The 6579-nt window shown below is 28.1% G+C and overlaps 1 protein-coding gene across 11 annotated transcripts in view; it reads left to right on the top strand.

Annotated features, from left to right (window-relative positions):
* The first annotated feature begins 4185 nt into the window (after positions 1-4185).
* SK (small conductance calcium-activated potassium channel) overlaps positions 4186-6579 on the top strand; it is a 557031-nt gene continuing 554637 nt past the window's right edge. For 8 of the 11 annotated variants that reach the window (XM_065507378.1, XM_065507377.1, XM_065507376.1 and 5 more), the window contains exon 1: positions 4187-4504. The gene's annotated coding sequence lies outside the window, so the exon portion shown is untranslated. Of the gene's footprint in view, positions 4505-6579 lie in introns of all 11 variants that reach the window. The other 3 variants (XM_065507374.1, XM_065507373.1, XM_065507379.1) reach the window with 2 other exon arrangements.

The following is a 6579-nucleotide window of genomic DNA, read 5'->3' as shown; positions in this document are numbered from 1 at the left end:
CGGCACTCTTTGAAATCTAAAAAAAAAAATCGGCTGTCACTCTAATGTACATATATAAACAATATATAGGGCTATACAAATATGATGAGTTTTTGTGGATCGGCGCTTTGCGTTTTTAGAATTTTTTACTCAAACCTAAAATTTTGTTAAAAAATTGGCCAAGTTTGGATAGGGCTGGGGGGTACAATGTCCGCTTAAGTTAGTCAAATTTTCCTATATACGTTTTTGCATTAAGTTCTCTTTCCAGATCATACAAAAATGTATATAGCCACGAAGAAAATTAGTTTTTTATAAAAGAAAAAATATGGGGACTTTTTTGGGAAAAAACTTAAAAAACAAAGTTGAAATATATAAAAAGATGCTTCAACTTTGGATGCGTGTAACTTTTTATAGGGACGAAATAATTATTATCAGGTTTGTTTTATTTTCTTTAGAATTTTATAGCAAATTTACGTCATATATAAAAAACTAATTTCGACCTTTCGTATATAAAATACAAAAAAAAAAGATCGAGCAAAATTTAAAAAAAAAATTAAACCTAAATATCTCTTGAACTAAAAGATATAACCTACAGATAAAAGCATATTTTTGTAGACCTTTTCAAGGACTATCTATATTTTAAATTTCAGCATTCGGATCATAAATGGCTTTTTGGCGTATTTTTTTTTAAATGTGTGACATTGAGGGTGCACTCACTGATCCCCATTCCGAGCACCTCAGCCGAGTAAATAATACAGCACAACATGAAAGTGTGGACTGGATCATACTCTTTTAACAAAAAATCTTTGTTTTAGCGTCAAAAAATTGTAAAAAAAGGAAAATTGTTAAGGAACAAAGTGATCTTTATGTGCTATTTAGAGTGACTAGACACGTTCAGAATGCATTGATATGTTCTCAAGAGTTGTTCAACTTTACCGTAGCTACAACTTTGCTAAATATTGTTAGTGAAAAATTAGGAGACCCTTGAAGTTATTCTAAAAAAAGTAAAAAAAAATTATATTTTTTCAACAAAAGTGCACGAAAGAGCTATTTTTTGGACAAAATTTATTTGGCGGACTCTTAGCTATATTATTTCAATATAAAGTTAAGCCGTATCACAAAGTCTAAATTAGCTGTTAACCAAAAACTGATGACACCTTATTTAGAGGCCCCACTGATTTTCAGAAACTTTGGGGGCCCATAAAAAAAAATCGGTCTCCAAAATGGACAAACTGAGTATAGGGTTTTACTACTCTTTGGTAGTAGAGTCGAACCTATATAGTCATGATCGTGTGTTTTTTCACTGTTGCACTGTGTAATTAGTCATAAGTCCCATATAAAGCAATCTACTGAAAATCATTCACGAAAATAAATTATTGATATTTTAAAAGAAAAATACTTTTGCTCGTTTACTTAGTGTAGGGTATTATATGGTCGGGCTTGACCGACCACACTTTCTTACTTGTTTTGTTTTAGTGTCAGACATATGATTTGTTTTATTTTTGTTTGACCATACATGTTACGAGCTCTACAAAGTTTTTCAAACTAAAGGTGATCAAATTGGATAACCTGTATCTCATATTTAATTAATACTTTAATATAATACTTTAATATGCTGTTTATAAATGTCATTTTTTGAAAGCGTATATCCTCCTGTCTGATTTTTTTGTCTTTCATCTCGCCGATCTCACTGTTCCCGATATGAACGGAATTATCAGGGTTTATGGGACTATAGTCTTCTAGAGTTGGAGGTTAATATTTATTGTTTGTTCCAATTTTAATTTTATTTTTAGTGTTTTCTTTCTTAACAAATATCTAAAAAGTTTGACGTACTGGATTTTTTTTTGTCAATATTTTTACCAATGTTCGACGGCCTAAAATTATAAACCCATATATGTTTCACATCATGAACAAAAACCTTGTAAACTAGTGTTATTTAAAATTGTTGATATTTATTGAAATATTTGTTATTTATTTAATTAAATGTCATCATAAATAGCAAAATAGTTGGCAACTCATCGAAATGCATTTGAAAAAAATGAATACGTTACTTATTTGGCACAGTGGAACTCAAATTTTCAAACGCAACACAACATTAAAGAAAATGCAAAACAATAAACTAAAACAGAGGTGAATATGTATATAATTCCTCTAAAGGCAACAAACAATACATTCCACATGCAGTGGATAATCCAACGGGAATCGTTGCTTTTAATACGAGTATGTATAACAAAAATTGTATTTAAAATGCACAAACACAAAATGTACCCCCCTAACGGCCTCCCCATGATGATGTTACAAAAGGAAAAACTACACAAAAACTAAATAGAAAACACATTAAGGTGGGTGATTTTTTCTATTATTGTTGTTGATATTATGTGTGTTTTTTTATAAAGAGAGATATAGAGTGAGAGAGAGGGGGTGGGTGGGGTGTTTAAAGAGAAAAATACATTGTTAATGTTTATTATCAGGCAACCTGTTCTCCCAACCCCAACTTGTACAAGTGATTGTTAAAAGTGAATGTATGTATTAGACAGGATAGAGCACGCAAACATTGGTTGTTGTTGCTGTTGTTGTGTTTTTCTTCATTTTCAACACAACAACAAAACACATTCCAAAAACAGCAACAACAATGCCGAACATTTGGTAAATGTGAAATTGAATGATTGAAACGAGTAAAAGGAATTTTGTGTCGGCCACTAACATTCAGTATCGCACAAACAATACTAACGGAAACATCATTAAAAATACAAGACACTCGTGTTTAAAACGAACGAACGACGAGCGAGTATAACGGGAATTATTTCTTCTATCTTTCCTTTTTTTCAATAAAACACACACACACACTGAATAAAAACAAAAAATAAATAAACAAAAACAAAAAAACACGCACACAAAATAATAATAATAATAATAAAAAAACAACAAGAAAACTGTATAAATGTTTTGCCGCTTCTCCATAGTGTGAGTGAACTTTTGTGTAGAGAGAAACAACAACAAATATTAAAACTAAACTTGGTGTTTGTGTGTGAATGTTTTTAATACACTGAGAGAAGAAGTGTTTTAATTTAGAAAAATGTTGGATTTCTAAGGAATTTTAAAGATTCTAATGATATGTGAAGGTGATTTTAAACATGAATTTAGCGGAATGTTTAAATTAAATGCTTATTTATAAAGTGTTAGAGACAAAAATGGGTGAATGAAAATTAAATATTTTTTGTTTTGAAACATTAAAGAAATGTGTGTAACTTGAAAACTTTTCAAGATTTAAAAAAAAAAAATTTGTTAAATTTTCGTTTGTGTTTTGTTCGGTTTTTTTTTTGCTGATACACAACAAACACCAGGGACTTATCGAAAGTGTACAATTGTAATAAAACTGTAACGTTTTTTTTTTTTTGGTTTCATTAATGTTGTTTTCATGGACATTTCTTGGTATCTAAAATTTCATTTCAAATAACACATACCTACTCGTTGGCAATTTGGGAATTTCACTGATTATTTTCTAACATTAAGATTTGCTTGAAAATTTTCAACAAATAAAAACGGAATTGTAAGAAAGTGTTAGGCAAACAAGTGTAATACTAACAAATTTTAATGTACTAAGCTAAAAATTCTGGTTGTTCGAAAAAAATGCCACCATATGGGCAAATAAAATGTTAAAAAAACGTGTAACAAATTTCTGTAAATAAAAAAAACAAAAATTAAATGCTAAATTACATGTATGTATATAAGTAGAATTGAAATACCGAAAAAAACAAACAAAAAATAATAACAATTGCATATAGACCAACATATGCATAAAACCCTTCAAGTAAAAGTATATACACCCTAAAAAAAGTACTTAAGTACATAAAAACGTACAAGTACGTTCAAAAATAAACAAAAAACTAAACAACAAAAAAAAAAAAACAAGCATAAAATTTACATACAAACAAACAGCTAAAACATATTTACAAAATACAATACTTAAACGTCAAACTGACAAGTGACAGCAAAAACATTAAAATTGTACCAACTCTTCTATACATTTATACACAACGTGATAAAAATATTCTTTTTGTTTAGAAATTTATGGAAACCACACTAAAAATTCACGAAATTAAACAAAAAACCAAAAATTATTAAGAAATTGTCTAAATAACCTGAAATACTATTAAAGAAAATAAAACAAAATTAGTTTAAAAAGAAATTAAAAAAAAATTTAAGAAAAATTCAAATAAATAAATAAAATTGTTGTTTATAATTCAAATAAACAACCGAAAAAAAGGAATTAGTGTAAAAATAAGTGAAATTATTGTTAAAGTCATAAAATAATTATTCATACCCAGAAAAAAAAATAAAGAAAGAAAAAAATATAATCAAATAAAAAGTGTAAGTGAAGGAGAAAAAAAAATATAAAACATGATTTATGGTGATTGTTAAATGTCACTTTATAATTTATTACACTCTGTGTTAAAAGTACTGGATTTATGTGCACAATTGAACAAACAATAATAAAAACAACAACAATTTTAAATGCTAAAAGGTAAATATTTCAAATTTTATTGAAAAAAAAACACTTGTTGGATTTATTAAAAACGGAAATTTAAATTTTCTTAAAATGTCGTTAAAGATTGTAAAATTTGGTATACCTTAGACAAGTTTATAAAACATTTATTGTTTTGGGAAATTACCTACAATTTTATATTTTAAAAGTTACATTTTATTTCAAATACAAATTAAAAACAAAGTTGGAAAAAAAACGAAAATCGTTAAAAATGCCACCACTCAGTGGGGTCGATCGAAAAAAAGTGGTCATAAATCAGTTTCCTCTGCACTACTGGCCCGATTTCAAAGTACATAGGTATATACAAACGAATCATACAGAATCTGAAAATTAAATTTGTGACCATCGCTTTAGATATACAGGGTGTCAAATTCGAGCATGTCTGTTTTGCAAAATTTTGTACACCACGTAACTTTTACAAATATGCACAGATTTCAATGAGTTTTAGTTTGTTATAAAGCTAATAAAGATATAACAGATATATGTTTAAAATATATTTATGTTTAAATTTTGAAACTTTATATTTGGTTTTTCGCAAATATATTTGGCAATAGTTATTCTTTCTAAATATCATCTTATTTGGAACAAACCCCCAAACTAATTCTTGACAAGGTTTTTTAAATATATTTAAAATAATATATTTTAATATAATAAATAACCTACCTGTCAACTTCTACCTCTCCACCCACTTCTTAAAGTCAAATGTCATAAAATAATAAATAAACTGGTACTTCGGAGAAGGGCCATAAAATATTTCCACTTGATTCCAAAAATTTGTTTCTGGGGCACCTGATATTTTAACAATGAAAATCACGTGCGCTGAAAACTACCTCTAGGATTGACTAAAAAAGCCGCAAGATACAAAACTCAGACAAATTTTGGGGGTGGAAAATTAATAGCGGTCGGCCTCATATTGCACCCCTCCAGTGGCTATTATCGGTCAGTTGTTGTGGTTTTTATTTTTAAGGTTTTAGAAACACTTACACACAAATATGAAAAAAATCAATTTAAAAACATTTGTCTTGAGTTACAAAACATTTATTTTGATAGATATCCCACTCGCATCCCACTAAGCGACCAAAAAGGTTTTAAAGGAAAAGACCTAAGCTTTCTTTTGAGAAAAAAAAAATTAATAAAAAAAAAGTCCATTTTGGAAAAAAAAGTTAAAAAGGTTTTTGATTTTTCAAAAAAAGTAAAAAATTGTATGTCTTGAGTTACAAAACATTTTTTTTATAGATATCCCACTCGCATCCCACTAAGCGACAAAAAGGGTGTTAAAGGAAAACACATAAGCTTTCTTCTGAGCAAAAAAAAAAAAAATTAAAAAATGGGTCCATTTTTTTAAAAAAAGTCAACAAAGTTTTTGATTTTGCAAAAAAATTCTAAAATTTTAAATCTTGAGTTACAAAATATTTTTTTTGATAGATATCCCACTCGCATCCCACTAAGCGACCATATAGGTCGCTTAGGAAAAGACCTAAGCTTTCTTAAAAAAAATAAAAAGGGCCCATTTTGAAAAAAAAAGTCAAAAATATTTTTGATTTAAAAAAAAAAAATCAAAAATATTTTATTAAATTTTTTTAATTTTTTTTTTCGAAAGATTGCATAAATAGCTATCTAAACTATTTGGGACACATTTTGCTAAGAACAATAGGTAATAAGTTATATTGATAAAAAAAAACACCTGTTTGGCCAAAATGTCAAATTTTATAACTCCTATAACTCAGAGAGTTCTTGACCGATCTTGTTGAAAAATGGTGTCCGAATTACTATCCAATAGAACTAACATTGGTGCAAATTTCATCGCGATCGGAAGACATCGATTTCAAAAGTTGGTTCACTTGACGTGAAATGCCCCATATATCAATCCGCCTAGTCGTGAAAAATAATAAAAGTTTTGAAATGAGTTTGAAAAATTTTGCCACAAATAAATCAGACATGACTTATAAGCAGGGCAACCAAAAATATGCAATATCATATTTTTTGCTGTGCTTCGTATAAACATATGAGTTAGTTATTTATCCGTTTCAGACAATTTTAAGAATTTTGGCATC

The sequence above is a fragment of the Calliphora vicina genome, chromosome 4 (assembly GCF_958450345.1).
Source record: "Calliphora vicina chromosome 4, idCalVici1.1, whole genome shotgun sequence".
NCBI classification, from domain to species: Eukaryota; Metazoa; Arthropoda; class Insecta; order Diptera; family Calliphoridae; genus Calliphora; species Calliphora vicina.
The sequence above is the reverse complement of the archived record's forward strand: the minus strand, read 5'-3'. Positions and strand labels throughout refer to the sequence as shown.